Source organism: Giraffa tippelskirchi, chromosome 2 (assembly GCF_054371585.1).
Source record: "Giraffa tippelskirchi isolate mGirTip1 chromosome 2, T2T-mGirTip1v1.2.pri, whole genome shotgun sequence".
Classification (NCBI taxonomy): Eukaryota; Metazoa; Chordata; class Mammalia; order Artiodactyla; family Giraffidae; genus Giraffa; species Giraffa tippelskirchi.
The window spans coordinates 140,851,540-140,868,173 of NC_137276.1; the positions used below are offsets into that span (position 1 = coordinate 140,851,540).

At 39.0% G+C, this 16,634-nt stretch overlaps 1 protein-coding gene across 9 annotated transcripts in view; it reads left to right on the forward strand.

Moving 5' to 3' along the window:
• FNDC3B (fibronectin type III domain containing 3B) overlaps positions 1-16,634 on the forward strand; it is a 362,295-nt gene that overhangs the window by 29,008 nt on the left and 316,653 nt on the right. For 2 of the 9 annotated variants that reach the window (XR_014077093.1, XM_081570943.1), the window contains exon 1: positions 6,033-6,090. The exons of the other annotated variants lie outside the window; for them this stretch is intronic. The gene's annotated coding sequence lies outside the window, so the exon portion shown is untranslated. Of the gene's footprint in view, positions 1-6,032; positions 6,091-16,634 lie in introns of those variants that run through there. 9 annotated transcript variants of the gene reach the window in all.

Sequence of the window (16,634 nt, forward strand, 5' to 3'; positions counted from 1 at the left end):
ATTCATTTTTATAAAAATGGAGAATAAAATTAGAAATCACTCAAGTTACCATAATTGTGTAATTTTAGATGTTCTATTATTAAACTGGGATACAGCAACAGAATGCAGCCTCTTGATAGCCTTTAAAAAAAAAAAGGCACATCTTGAAGTCAAGAATTATGACATTAAAATAAGAAAGACTCTTGGCTATTTCTGGAGTGTGTTAGCTAATTTATCTTCTGGTTTTCTTTTTGTGGAATTGGTGAAGAAAGAGACAAACAAAATCCAATAACAAGTCACATGAAAAAATTAACACTCCTCTGGGCATACAGTTTTTGAGATAATCATAAATCCTACTCCTTGTAGTGGCTGACGAGGGTAGGGGAAAAGCAGAATTGTAGCACTCTGGCTGTGGACTAAGAAACTGGTGCACATTTATGACCTTTAACCTTTACCTTTCACCTTAAGTCACTTTAGGTGAGTTTGTTTTTTAAACATGGTAATTATGAAAAATTTCAGCACATTCTACAAAAGTAGAGACTAGTAGTGGGTCCCTGTGATCTTGTCACCCACCCTCAACATCTGTCAACTCATGGTCAGACTTACTTGGTCTTTGTGCATTTTCCACTCCCTGCTGTACTGTTCTGAAGCAAACCCCAGACCTCTTATCATTTAATCTCTAGATATTTGTGTGCTTTTTTCTTTTTAGGTAAGTTCTTTTGGAAGAATATTTTTTTCTAATTTAAAGTTTGCCAAATAAAATATTGGAATTTTTGCTATATAAATTGGTTGATATTATAAAATTTCTAACCAGTGCTTGTCAAGTTGACTTTTATTTTGTCTCACAAACTTTTTTTTTCTGAAACAGACAAAAAGTTATTCATAGTAATAAACAAGGAGTTTTCATTAGTATTAAAAATCAGCTTTTTTCAGACTTAACTTTTTTAATTAAAAAAACTAGTGTGTTTCAGAAGCTTTCAGACTTTAGTGCAGAATCATGATGCTCTTCAGTTTTATGTCTTTTCAATGTTTATGTTTCCCAGCTGTTTCAAACAGACTGAATTTTAGTGTATTATAAGCTTATGCGATCATTAGTTTAGACTACTGATTTGGAATTTTCTAAAAGTTGAATATAACTTTGATAGCAGTTTCTATTCAAGGAACATATTTGGTAATTGGAGATGATTGACAAAGAATTCTGAAGGTTTTATAGTTCAAGTGAATGAATTTATGGGCTCAGTTATCTTTAAGTGTGTATATTTACATACTATAATGCTGTGGATTTAACCTTATTTGAAAAGACTAACCTGGTTTATACATACATACAGTCAGTTAACTGATTAATTCAATTTAAGATTAATAAATTAAAATTAACCTTTCAAGATAAGATCCGACTTTTTGAAAGGTGGTCAGTGAATTTTATCTTTTAGCGTGGAGACTGGCTTTACAGGCAGTCACACATACTAAAAGGAACAAAATAATACTTCTTAACTAGAAAAGGCAATGAGGAAAAGGCTATGAGCATTTTTAAGGCCTTGAAGCATACTTAGGGCTTAATAACAGCAAATATTTGCTTAGTGCTTGCTGTTCTGAGCACTTAACTAACTCATTTAATCCTTACCACACTCCTATGAGGATAGGTGTTGTAATTATCCTTGTTTTATAGATAGGAAACTGAGGCATGGAGAGGGTAGTAACTGGTCCTAATCCAGAGCTAGTAAGTGGTTGAGCCTGGGTTAGAATCCAGTAGTTGGGCTCCAGAGTGCAGGCTCTTAACAACTATGCTCAAGTGCCCCACTTGGCTTATGAAGGGAAATACTAGTTCCTATGCAAAAATTTGTTGCCTTTTCATCAATGAGAATATGACATTTTAGAGAAGTCCTGTTCAATAGAACTTTGTGATATGATGGAAATATTCTGTTTACATTATCCAGTAGGATAACCACTAATCACACTGAACACTTGAGATGTGGCTAACGTGACTAAGGAACAAAACTTTTCACCCCATTTGTTGAATTAACTTAAATAGTCACAGGTAACTTCTGTATGGGACATTGCAGTTTTAAGAGTCCAAGAAACCTGGGCGAATTTATAGTTTGCATTTTTCTGGGGTAATGACAACATCTTGACATTTTATGACTGTCAGTATCTCCACCTCATTAGGTTACAGCCATAATGGTTGTATCATTAAATAGTAATGATTTTAATGAGAGTGAAAATATTTTTACAAATGAGATAATTGAATGTTTAAAACCTTAATGCCTGACGACAAGATGCTGTTTGATCACCAACATAACGTCAGCCTACCGCGTCTGGAGGCATCCCCTTGTTAATTGCTATGTAGCAAAAATTGCTTTGACATTCCTTTTGCTTTTTAGCCTTGGAGGAAAGTTCTTGCTTTGTAATGAGTCCAGCTCCTTGGTCAAGCTTAACATCAAGGAGTAATGATAAAATAGTAAAATGACTTTTGCGGACCAAAAGCACCCCTGAAGAAGCAAGCATTTAGCTCCTTTTCTTCTCCAGCCTGCCCCAGTAGAATTGTGTTGACAGAGCTCCCATATATGAAAACAAAGCAAGAAAACTCAGTGGTAATGAAGCCAGGTTTCATCTCAAATGAGACCACATAAACTATGATTTAGTTGATAAATCATACCTCCTATAACGTGCTTTCATCTAGGCCCTTATGAGGCACTTAAGCCTAATTATTTTAATCTTTTCTTTATGTTGATGAAAAGGGCCAGAGTGGTTGTTTCCATCAGGAATGGTGGGGATCTGAAATGCAGGCAAGATTAAGTCTCCAGATGGTGGTGGGTTTTGGACCTTAGCCACCCGGCAGACATAATTAAACATGTCTGCAGTTCCCTCATTTAGCAGTTCTAAAACAGACATTTTCTTTGTTTATGGGGTTGAACTGTTATCATTAACATTTAAGTGAAGGACTTGAAGTACTATAGCCAGGTGCTAAAAGTCAGCCACACGCTGAATCTGGAAGTCTGCTTAGAAAAGTTTATATGGAGAGAAGTTTCTATCAAACATGGGGAATTTGCATGGCCATGGGGTGTTTTCAACAGGTCCTGCTGGCTCAGTTCTTATTTGTAATTCTCAAATGTAGCAAAGTTAGGGTGTAGAGAACCAGGACTGGATGTGAAAGTGGATTGGGATTGGAAGGCAAAAAGTATTGAGTGAAAGGTGAAACACACTGGGCCCCTGGCTTCAGCTTGTCACCGAAGCCGGGCAAATCATTGAATTGCCGTGAACTTGGACTTCTCCACTTCGTAAACTTCTTTCAGGACGGGAAACCACATATCACTAGAGAATGATTTGGCTTCTTGAAAGGAGAATTATGGTTTAATTGTAGAGTGAAAGGTGGCTATGATGAGTGAGTTCTCATGTTTACTCTAACCGCCTTGTTGCCAGTAAACTCCATTTACACTTAGGAGCAGGTGAACACTACCTAAAGGCACTTGAAATGAGTTTTCCTCATGCAGGTGACTATACAGTATGTTCTGGAGTTACCTTTTTCACTGAATCTTTAGAATTGAGTTGGCCTTTTGATGGGTCAGCGCCTCTATAGCTTAACTAAGTTTGCTAACTGACTATGTTTTGTGTCCTCTTCACTGAGAAACTCTTGTTAGTTTAGCCAGAAAAGTAAAATTTCCTTTCCTTTCATGCTTTTCCCTTCCTGGCCTCTTTCCTTACCGTATGACCCATACAAACTGCAAGCCAGGCCTTCTGACGTGAACTTAGGATGATGTTACATTGCATCTTCAAGCAGAGGTTGTATCACAGGATGATGACTCTGGATGAAAACTTTCTCTGGTTAGGACCTTGCATAAGATGTTTTGAAATACAGTCGTCTCCAATTCTGACATATATCGGACTCTGTTTTTCTGGTCGCTTAATCGAAAGTAGGTGCTATCCTGAGAGATGCCTTTGTACGGTTGATGATGTACTGGTGCTGCACTGTAGCCTGTGACTCTCGTAACCGACACTGAGGTGGCCTTCTTGCTGTACAAGAAGTAGCAGCGGTTCCAAAAGTCCACCAGGCCAGTACTCAAATCTAGTTCTCTACAAATCCTGTGGATCCCATAACTCAGAAACATGTGTGCTCATGTGCATCTGATCAGTCTGAGTTCACTCCTAGAGCAGCCTGTACCAAGGACTTGGTGACAATTGAGTCTTGAACTTTTCTAAGAAAGGAAAAAGTAGCACAAAGTTAAAACTTTACTAATGTAAAGACATCGTATTAATTATTTTTAAGAGCAGCCTTTTGTGCTTCTTCATGTGAGTAATTTGTCTTAGAGTCGATGAGATTTGTTGCTTGTGGCTATGAAATCCTGCCTCCTAGCTATAAAGGATGATTTCATGGTGGAGGATGTCGCAGGATCTTACTTTTGCTGCTTTGTAGCATGCTATGCTATATATGCTAAGTCGCTTCAGTCGTGTCCGACTCTGTGCGACCCCATAGACGACAGCTCACCAGGCTCCGTCGTCCCTAGCATGAGGCACGCTTTAAAGGCTGGGGGAGTGGGGGAAGGGGAAATAAGGTAATTTAAGCCTGTTTTAAGACACATGGAAAGGAAGCTATTTCATAACTAGGGGCATGTGAAACTTGGCAGGACTCAAGTCCATTAGTGGCCACAGTCACATGATTGATTACCAGTTGGGGACCTAGAGCTAGCTTATTGCAGATCGAGATCTGACATAATTGATGTTGTCATCAGTATTAAACTATTCGCCCTGTCCTGACAACTTTCTTCCGATAACAAAAGTTTCTTGCTTTGCATATGTGAAAGTGTTTGTGATTCTGTGTAAGTGTACTGAATCATGATCCAGTCACCACTATTTGAACTTTTTTATTGAACTTCTTAATTTTAATAAGCATTAGAAAAACTGATAATTCCATTACTTCCCCACTGCTTATCTTTGGGAAACCAATGGGTTTCTTCTTACCACGTTAGTGAAGAGAAAGAGGGAAAGACTGCCCCAAACTGTGTTCTTCTATGTGTGCGAGCTTAGTCATGTTTGACTTTGCGACCCCGTGGACTGTAGCCCTCCAGGCTCCCTTGTACCTGGGATTCTGCAGGCAAAAATACTGGAGTGGGTTGCCATGCCCTCCTCCAGGGGATCTTCCCGACCCAGGGATTGAACTGGTGTCTCCTGCATTGCAGGGGAATTCTTTACCGCTGAGCCACCAGTGGGGCCTGAAAGAAATACAGGGACAGATAGGCCTCTAAAACTTGGACAGTGACTTAAAAACATGACCTAATATAGACTTGAAATGTTTGTTGCTGTTTTTTTATGGAAGTTAGTGAGTTGTTTCCTGAGGGGTTTGCTATAAGGAGTCATTTTGTTCTCTTATGAAAGGAAGGTGGAGGGTAGTGAAAATGTGTGAGGGACTGGACTGGTAGGGAATTGTATGAACAGGTCTCAGGGGAAAACATGGCAAGGGGCATTCAAGTTTTGTAACATCTCAAGGTGGAATTTCTTCTTTTAGTTAAGGGTTATCTAACGCTTTCTTTGTCAAAATGTTATTTTTTCTTGTCTTTGTGTCTTCTAAAACTTCAAAAGAAGAGGCCTTTGTTTTAATTTTTCCTTAATGCTTTTGGTCGTGTTTCAAGTCCTGAGCTCTTGAAATAATGACATATATGTAGATGAAGTCCGCATTATCTCATTATCCTGAAAATTTATAGATCTGACCGTCAAAAGAACAGTACTTGTAGTTTTACATTAAAGATTTTTTTTTAAAATTATTTTATTTTTGGCTGTTGGATCCTCGTTGCTGCATGTGGGCTTTCTTGAGTTGCAGTGCATGGGCTTCTCATCGTGGTGGCTTCTCTTGTGGAGCACAGACTCTAGGGTGCTTGGGCTTCTGTAGTTGTGGCTCATGGGCTTAGTTGCTGTGAGGTATGTGGGATCTTCCCAGACCAGGGATTGAACCTGTCTCCTGAATTGACAGGTGAATTCTTTACCACTGAGCCACCAGGGAAGCCCCTACATCAAAGATTTTAATCTATCTCCACCAAGGTGGTCATCTCATTATTTGTTCCAACAGGTGTCAAGACCCCTGTATGTGACATCTTGACACATGGTCACCAGCCTGTGCTAGAGGTACTGTGATCCACTACAAGGCAGTTAGACTAGGGGGCTCTGGAGACTGGCTTCCAGGCCTGATTCTGCCCCCTGCCTACCAGTTTGATTTTGGGTATTTTACCATTATGGTTAGTGAATATTCAAAGGAATCAAGAACTTCATTAACAGTTTCTTTAAGAAGTAATCAGTTAATTTTTTTTGTTGTTGAACATCTCTCATGTTTATATTGAACCCAAACTATCATGGTGAAAAATGGGCACTGTTTTTCCACAAATTTTGACTGGCATGCATGTTGAGATACATTTTGCCTTATAGTACAGTAAATACACGAAAATTTTAAATATATATACTGGACTCAAATCAATACTTTGCCTGTACTCTTTGTGGCCCAATTCTATACTATTGTGTTTTACCTAAAGGAATGCCAGTCAGTGACCCACTAAATTGATTATATGAGCCATAGTTCAAAAAATGCAACTAACTCCACAGCAACCTAGAACAAGTTTGTTTTCTTTCATGTGACAACCCCTCAAACTCAGCTCTAGCCAGCTCGTATGCCTTTAGTACTACCTTCTCTTCCACAGGCTGCAGGTCCCCAGTGTTCAGAGTTTTTCCTTGTGTGATTTGATGTTTTGACTCGCCACTATCCCGGTCAGTTGTCCCTAGATATTTAGAGTTTGTGTCACTCTTAAAGTCATGGTGACCAGAGGAAGTACAGTCTCAAAATAAAATTTTAATTATGCCAATCCTTCCTTCTACTTCCTTTCCTAATAATGTCTACTATGCGTTACACATTTTTTCTACAAATATTTATTCCACACATTTATCGAACACTGCTATGTGTCAGGACTCTTCTTGGTGTTTGGGGATACAGCAGGGAGCAACACCCCAGTCTTTTCTTTCAGAGAGCGTAGTTGTAGAGAATAGTGCTGCCTGCTAGGAGTGTGAGGGTGAATCACAGCCAGGCCCTTGCCCATAGAGCTCTCCTTCAGTGCCCAGTTGCACATGGTCTTTTATGGCTGTTGCATGCTTGTTAGGTATTTCCCCTTTGAACTGTGAGCTCTTCCGGCCTTTCAACTTGAGTGCACACCTCGGCAAAGTTGAAACATCCACTTCTAGGGAGGCATTATATGTATGAAGCTTTAAAAAATGTTAATTCTCTTAAAAGAAAAGTTAAGTCAAAATTAGAGAGTTTTAAAAGGATATCAAAGCACAAGGATACTAACTTATTTTTCATGAGTTTCAGAGTGGTTTTAGGAACATTGAAAGCTTCTTTAATATTGATGAAAGCCTGCAAATTCCATTCATGTCACAAAGGCATCAAGAGGGGTCTTTAATTTGGGGGGACAGTGAAGTATTTTTAAATAAAATTGTAACTATTTCTAGAGTGACTTTGGCATAGACAAATTTAGTTATAGTTAAAAAGTTGACTAAAATGTCTGCTGTATATAAAGTAATTTATCAGGATGGGGGTCAGTGGGGAAGAGCTTTGAGTGGATGAAATGAATAAAAATGTGATTCTTGTCTTCAGAGTGTGTATTTGAGTTAAAATCTGCATACACGAAGCTGTATATAAACTGGAGATCAAGCCATTTAAATACACCTTGAATATGATTATAGGTAAATAAAATTAATCAAGAACAAATACTTGGAGACCTAGAATTTGAAGTAGACAGAAATGGAGTGGTAAAAAAGATCATGTCTGTTCTAAGTTGAATGTAACATAAGGAATCTGGAGAGTTAAGAAAAACTGCGTAGATGAAGTTGCAGTTTATTTACCTTTTTAAAAAGGTCAGAATTTCTTCTTCCCATTTGAAAAATTAACAAATTAAGAATTTTTGTAGAAGATTGTAAATATATTTCTAACTTGAGAAACAAATGTTTAAGAAAGAGCAGGGGAGCAAGTCTTCAACATGACATTAACTTAGAATAGTATTGTATTGATCCAGGGTGTGAAAATGTTTATGGGGTGGCATTTTCACACAGGCCTCTTCCTTTACTTTATTGTGAACTACATAAATATCAATTAAAGCTTTCTAGTCCAAGTTAACAGATGGCGATGTATGCTGGATTTATAAACAAAGCCCTAGAACAATACTGCACTTAATTGATGAATGCTGTCTCCCTTCTCTGAACAAAGATGTTGGCCTCCAGTGTACTTGTACAAGAGAGAATTAATGAATTCTTTACTATGATCTCATGTAGAAAGACTCTCACTATAGAGACGCTTGATTTTTTTTTCCCCCCAAGAAGAAACCTTGAATACTTTTTAAGTTGCCTAGTATTGAGTTCTCAAAGGTGGACTGAAAAAGTATTTAGACAACTTGTATTAAAGTCACTTTAAAAAAAAGTCATATTTTCATCTTCAGAGTAAAATGATGCCTCAAAATAAAAAATAGTAATCTAAATAAAATACACAGAAAAGAACATGTCTAATTAGATAATTTCAGGCAAACATGCAAGTCAGATCTATTTTAAACTCTTTGTCTGTGAACTTCCACTTGACATTCCTTAGGATGAGGTGACACTTGATACTAATTCTTAAAATGTACCCTCCCTGTGTACTTAAGTGAAAGTAGCTATTCTGGAATTCAGTTCAGTTCAGTCACTCAGTCATGTCCGATTCTTTGAGACCCCATGGACTACAACACGCCAGGCCTCCCTGTTCATCACCAACTCCTGGAGTTTACTCAAACTCATGTCCATCGAGTCAGTGATGCCAGCCAACCATCTCATCCTCTGTCGTCCCCTTCTTCTCCTGCCCTGAATCTTTCCCAGCATCAGGGTCTTTTCCAATGAGTCAGCTCTTTGTATGTGGTGGCCAAAGTACTGGAGTTTCAGCTTCAACATCAGTCCTTCCAATGAACACCCAGGAGTGATCTCCTTTAGGATGGACTGGTTGGATCTCCTTGCAGTCAAAGGGACTCGCAAGAGTCTTCTCCAACAACCACAGTTCAAAAGCATCAATTCTTTGGCGCTCAGCTTTCTTCACAGTCCAACTCTCACATCCATACGTGACCACAGGAAAAACCATAGCCTTGACTAGATGGACCTTTGTTGACAAAGTAATGTCTCTGCTTTTTAATATGCTGTCTAGGTTGGTGATAACTTTCCTTCTAAAGAGTAAGCATCTTTTAATTTCATGGCTGGAGTCACCATCTGCAGTGATTTTGGAGCCCCCCAAAATAAAGTCAGCCACTGTTTCCACTGTTTCCCCATCTATTTCCCATGAAGTGATCGGACCAGATTCCATGAGCTTAGTTTTCCGAAAGTTGAGCTTTAAGCCGACTTTTTCACTCTCCTCTTTCACTTTCATCGAGAGGCTCTTTAGTTCTTATTCACTTTCTGCCATCAGGGTGGTATCATCTGCATATCTGAGGTTATTGATATTTCTCCCAGCAATCTTGATTCCAGCTTGTGCTTTATCCAGTCCAGCATTTCTCATGATGTACTCTGCATTAAAGTCAAATAAGCAGGGTGACAATATACAGCCTTGACGTCCTCCTTTTCCTATTTGGAACCAGGCTGTTGTTCCATATCCAGTTCTAACTGTTGCTTCCTGACCTGCATACAGATTTCTCAAGAGGTAGGTCTGATGGTCTGGTATTCCCATCTCTTTCAGAATTTTCCACAGTTTATTGTGATCCACACAGTCAAAAGCTTTGGCATAGTCAATACAGCAGAAACAGATGTTTTTCTGGAACTCGCTTGCTTTTTCAATGATCCAGCTGATGTTGGCAATTTGATCTCTGGTTCTTCTGCCTTTTCTAAAACCAGCTTGAACATCTGGAAGTTCACGGTTCACGTATTGCTGAAGCCTGGCTTGAAGAATTTTGAGCATTACCTTGCTAGTGTGTGAGATGAGTGCAATTGTGCAGTAGTCTGAGCATTCTTTGGCATTGCTTTTCTTTGGGGATTGAAATGAAAACTGAGCTTTTCCAGTCCCGTGGCCACTGCTGAGTTTTCCAAATTTGCTGACATATTGAGTGCAGCACTTTCACAGCATCATCTTTTAGGATTGAAATAGCTCAGCTGGATACCGTCACCTCCACTAGCTTTGTTCGTAGTGATGCTTTCTAAGGCCCACTTGACTTCACATTCCAGGATGTCTGGCTGTAGGTGAGTGATCACACCATCATGATTATCTGGGTCATGAAGGTCTCTTGTCCAGTTCTTCTGTGTATTCTTGCCACCTCTTCTGAATATCTTCTGCTTCTGTTAGGTCCATACCATTTCTGTCCTTTATTGTGCCCATCTTTCATGAAATGTTCCCTCAGTATCTCTAATTTTCCTGAAGAGATCTCTAGTCTTTCCCATTCTGTTGTTTTCCTCTATGTCTTTGCAGTGATCACTGAGGAAGGCTTTCTTATCTCTCTTTGCTGTTCTTTGGAACTGTACATTCAAATGGGTGTATCTTTCCTTTTCACTTCTCTTCTTTTCACAGCTATCTGTAAGGCCTCCTCAGACAGCCATTTTGCTTTTTTGCATTTCTTTTTCTTGCGGATGGTCTTGCTCCCTGTCTCCTGTACAATGTCACGAACCTCTGTCCATAGTTCATCAGGCACTCTGTCTGTCAGATCTAGTCCTTTAAATCTATTTCTCACTTCCACTGTATAATTGTAAGGGGTTTGATTTAGGTCATACCTGAATGGTCTAGTGGTTTTCCCTACTTTCTTCAATTTAAGTCTGAATTTGGCAATAAGGAGTTCATGATCTGAGCCACAGTTAGCTCCCGGTCTTGTTTTTGCTGTCTGTATAGAGAGAGCTTCTCCATCTTTGGCTGCAAAGAGTATAATCAGTCTGATTTTGGTGTTGGCCATCTGGTGATGTCTATGTGTAGAGTCTTCTCTTGTGTTGTTGGAAGAGGGCGTTTGCTATGACCAGTGCGTTTTCTTGGCAAAGCTCTATTAGCCTTTGACCTGCTTCATTCTGTACTCCAGGGCCAAATTTGCCTGTTACTCCAGGTGTTTCTTGACTTTCTACTTTTGCATTCCAGTCCCCTATAATGAAAAGGACATCTTTTTTGAGTGTTAGTTCTAAAAGGTCTTGTAGGTCTTCATAGAACCGTTCAACTTCAGCTTCTTCAGCGTTACTTGTTGGGGCATAGACTTGGATTCCTGTGATATTGAATGGTTTGCCTTGGAAATGGTCAGAGATCATTCTGTCATTTTTGAGATTGCATCCAAGTACTGCATTTTGGACTCTTTTGTTGACTATGATGGCTACTCCATTTCTTCTAAGGGATTCTTGCCCACAGTAGTAGATATAATGGTCATCTGAGTTAAATTCACCCATTCCAGTCCATTTTAGTTCACTGATTCCTAAAATGTCTATGCTCACTTTTGCCATCTCCTGTTTGACCACTTCCAATTTGCCTTGATTCATGAATCTAACATTCCAGGTTCCTATGCAATATTGCTCTTTACAGCATTAGACCTTGCTTCTGTCACCAGTCACATCCACAGCTGAGTGTTGTTTTTGGTTTGGCTCCATCCCTTCATTCTTTCTGGAGTTATTTCTCCACTGATCTCCAGTAGCATATTGGGCACCTACCGACCTGGGGAGTTCATCTTTCAGTGTCCTATCTTTTTGCCTTTTCATAGTGTTCATGGGGTTCTCAAGGCAAGAATACTGAAGTGGTTTGCCATGCCCTTCTCCAGTGGACCACATTTTGTCAGACCTCTCCACCATGACCTAGCTGTCTTGGGTGGCCCTACATGGCATGGTTTAGTTTCATTGAGTTAGAGAAGGCTGTTGTCCATGTGATCAGATTGGCTAGTTTTCTGTGATTGTGGTTTCAGTCTGTCTGCCCTCTGATGCCCTCTTTCAACACCTACTGTCTTACTGTAATTCTGTAATATTGTATATTGTATGTACTGTATATTGTAATACTGTAATTCTGCAATAGTGCCATGCAAATGAAATATTGGGGTTTGGGAAGATGAGCACAGGTGTCCACTCTAATGGAAGGCAGGTCCATGTGCATGAGAAGAAGGCTAGAGGAACCATTTGACTAGTGAGACAACGTCTGTGAAAAGTATTTATTTGTCATTTGTTTGGAAATGGTGCATTTTAGATTGTGAAGAAGTCTACCTCGTCTCTTCATCCTGGTTTCTTTGAAACAAGGTTGATTGAGGTAAATATTTAAATATACTGAAACATTTTGTTTGCAGCAGATGAAAACTCTGATGCCTTTGGTTGAAGGCAATCTGCACAAAATACTTTTGACTTTAATGATAGCTTTCTGCCGGCTGCCACCCAGGAGTCCTTCTTGTGCTCACTGGGTTGAGGAGCATTCCCTAAAATGAGGGGGAGACAGTTCACATCAAAGTTCTAGAGGTTCCTGTAAGGCAACCTTTTATAGTGCATTCTCTTGGTGAGTGTCACATGATTGCCTTGGGAATGTGTTTGCCTGACTGTCTCTTGACATACTGATACAGGCGATAACACAAACCACCCCTCCCCACTTTTTTGGTTAAGCTCTGAGGTAGGTAATTTAACAACCTTTGAGATACCTGTAGAAATTGTGTGCTGTAAACTCTTGGCCAGGATTGACATTTGTATAAATCAACATCTCCCTAGAATTAGGAAGAAATGACTAGTTTCTTATCTTAAGTACTAAAAGTGTCATGTTGTTAAACTATATGGTTAGAATCTGAAATGAGGCATCAGCATCCCGTGTCCATTCCTGATTGGGGTGAAATCTGTATTGAGTTGTAGGAGTCTGCAAGGCCACCAGACCTGGTGAATTCCCGAGCAGGTCTCTGCCTCCTTCCATATCTTCTGTTCTCCTTTGTCGGGGGAGGGGTTTGCTGGGGGTGGGGGGTGGGTAGCTAGAACTCCAGGTGCTCCTGCTGGTTTTATTGAAAGAGAGACCAGGAAGAACTGGATAAGTCAATTGGGCAGATAGCGATACAAAAGACTTCAGGTAGTTGGAAAGAAATTTTGGAGTCAGGACATTTTTACCACCAAAACAGCGGCATCTTGGGAATATTCCTGTATAGCCATTGTCAAAGTCTTACTTTAGCACTCAGTTGTATTTACACTGAAGCTTGGCTACGATCTGGGAAATCATCAGTATCCTTTAAGATGATGAAATTTAACTTCTACTAAGGAAAGGTAGGACCCGGAGCATTTTTTAAAGTGAGGTGTGTGTGAGGGATGGGAGTGAGGCTGAGCTCTGATCAATGTGGCCCCTTGTTTTTTGGGTCTCTCCTTATCATGAGAGAAGTGTTTTTTCTGGAAATGGAAAACATGGAGGCAGAAAATCTATTTCTTTGAAAAAAGAGAGTGGATTTTTGGACTGCTGGACTAGTTGTTGGTCTGGCAGCCTTGGTAACTGAAATCCTGTGTGACTATGCAAAATCTCAAATGCTTGTTTCTAAGTCTGAAATCACAAAGCCTAAATAAAACAGAAGAATAACTTTAAAATAATAGAGGATAGAGAAAAAGATTGGTAAGTCATGATTTTTAAAAAATATATATTAGGAATCTGTTTAAACCCCTAAATCAAGAAAATAGAAGTATGGGAAAAAATCAAAACAGAAAAATAGGATTTACCTTTTTTTGGCCATGCTGCATGGCTTGTGGGGTCTTAGTTCCCTGACCAGGAATCGAGTCTGTCAGTGAAAGAACCAAGTCCTAACCGCTGGACCGCCAGGGCATTCCCAACAAGGTTTACCTTATAAAAAGCTCATATTTCACTCCTAATTGCCAATTCAGTTACCTGAAAGAATTATTTTAAAAGAGAGGGGCTCCCCATTTTCATTAATTGCCTTGCATCCAGGGCTTTGGAAGATGAGGTGTTTCCTGAGTTGACTATAGAAGCTGAAGTTGAGTGTGGCTCAGCTGTTACCTTATCCTGAGAGTTCCCACCCTTCAGGTTGGAGACATCCTTTCGAACCTTAGAAATTTTGGCAGTATCCTTGAAGGGGTGGAAGCTGCCCATCTGATGTTTCACTTTGGCATAAAGCCAGAAGGCCTTGCTCTCACCTGTATTTTGATGGTGGTTCATTGATAAGCCCATCACAGGTTGAGAGTTGATATTTACTTAGTCAAAGTCTTTTAGGCCCCAAAGAGGGTTTACACTATGAATCTCCTGTTGGTTGTATTTATTAGGGCTGCTCAGTGGTTACACATAAAACGTAATGTATCTGTTAGATTCTCTGCTCAGGATTTTGAAGTATTAACTCATTTTCTTATAGTGACTTTGTTAGGAATTAGAATTGGTTGAGAATTTTGATTGCCTAAGTTGTTTCCCAGTGTTTGGAAATAGTTGATTAACATTCTTTAGAAAATCAATTAGCTGACTATCAGGGTATCATTTTAGTCTGAGGCTTTAAGCTTAAAAATTGATACATAAAGATTGAAAGTTGTGACTTATTATATTTTTCCAAAGAATCATCTGTCTAGTTAGTCAACTTTTTTTTAATCCCTGTACTCTTTTCATGATTGATTCAAAGACTGATTGTTACTAGTAGTGTTCAGTTAATATTAGAAAATGTGAAGTAAGAATCTGATTACCTTTTGGATTCTCCCCTTTAAGAACCATGTAAATTTGCTTTGTCTTGGTTGGCTTGCTTTCTTTGTTCTCTATTTTTTCTTTATGTGGTACAAAACTTAAGTCTGGATTTTTGAGGTAATGGTAATTATACTAACATTGTGGATTTTTAAAAATTTATATATGAAAAGTGATTATATGTAAAGTGACTTACTGAGTCTTAACATTTTATACATTAAAATCCAAGGATCTTATTTCATATACACATTTCAATGTAGGGCATTTACTTGATATGAAAGTTACTTTCTATCTTTTAAGGTCTATGTATTGAATACATTTTTAAAGACTTCATTAGAACAGTTTTAGGTTCACAGCAAAACTGAGTGGAAGGTATAGAGATTTCCCACATACTCCTCTGCTCCAACACACGCATAGCCTCCTCCGTGATCAGCATGCCCCGTGAGCGCAGTATGTTTGTTACTATTGATGAACCTTCATTATCGCCCACAAGCTGAATACACTTTTGAATGGGGAAAATAAAATTATTAACAGTATTGCAAATTAGAAGACGGAGCAGTTGTGTTGGTAGGGTTAGTAATAGGTGACAGATTTTGTATTCATACCTGTTTGCCATTAGTCATGCCTTTTGTCAGTTGTTCCTCAGAGCAAATAGATTAACACATTAAGTTTTTGGGTTTAAGAAATGAGCTTCAAAGTGTAAGGTGGTTAATGCTTACCTAATTGGCTAGGAAGAGTGTTTATTTCTTTTAAGGAAAATAATTTCCTCTTGTTTCATTTTATCCGGCACTTTGGTTGAGTGAAATTAATTGTTAACTTGAAGCACATTTATTTTCTATGGATGTGAATATTCCCAGAGTACATTTGACACTTTGATAATACTTAATTGTGGATTAGGGTCATGGCTTCTTGTGATATGTTGACATGCAAGTCAGAGGAGCCTATTACATTTACAAAAGTTCAATAACAAGAAACTCATCATTAACTAGGATGGCAGGAAATAAGGAAATAGTGTTTTGGCATTTGTGGTCTTTTACGTATGGGAATTCTTTCATGTACTGATCTTGTAAATTTGGAAGTCTGACCAACGTATATTTTTTTCTTTTATAAACATGTCTCCCACCCTAAAGTAATTTGAATGAAATCAGCTTTATCCCTGTCTGCCGCAGTCATTTGCTTTCTATGGATAAATAGTATTCCTTGTTATTTGCAAGGCTGATGTAACAACACAGCTGTTATATGCTTGGCATTTCTGCTTCTGGTGAAATGCTATTTGTGCAGATTTATCTGATCCAGATGTGTGACCAGCAGGCTACATTTCTAATTATAAGGATAGCCAAATTCCATTATAAGCACATCATGGGATTATAGGGCCAGAAGGCATCTTGAGAGGACATCTAGTTCATTCTCCAGCTTTTCAGCAGGACCACACTTCATAAACCTCTCCAGCACTGAACAAAGCAGCAAGGAATGTTCCACCCATGTATAGGCTGAAAGTAGAATCATCGGAATTCTAACTGGAAAAAGAGACGAATCCCTCTGGTCCAGCCCTCTTGCTTTATGGGTAAACAGATTCAGGCCCAGAGACGTGTGATTTAATCTGGACTTTTAGGACTCTGCCTAGAACTTACTCTGCTTTCTTCTGCAGTGGCCTGTGCGGAGGGGGAAAGGGTGGAAGACTTGATTGGAAACACCAGGTTCACATCCAGATGTAGCTCTCTGATTAACTTCATTTAGAAGTAGGAGGTCTTGAATTAGTGACAGATGGATTCCATTGGAGCTTATTAACTAGTCCTGAAACCTAATACGGAGTGGGATATTCTATTGTAGTGTGTGTTTATGTTTGTGTACATCAGTGATAAAGCACAGAAGAAATTAGGCATGCATTTAGGGTCTGAGGATTTGCAAGTGTTGTATATAAGCTTACCAAGAATGACATATCTGAATAAATGTGTGATTCTTCAACTTGATTTGGCATTGTTGAGTCTGGGGTTTGATTTTGCCCTAAGATAATAGTGACCCCGCTACTGTCTTACCAATGTTG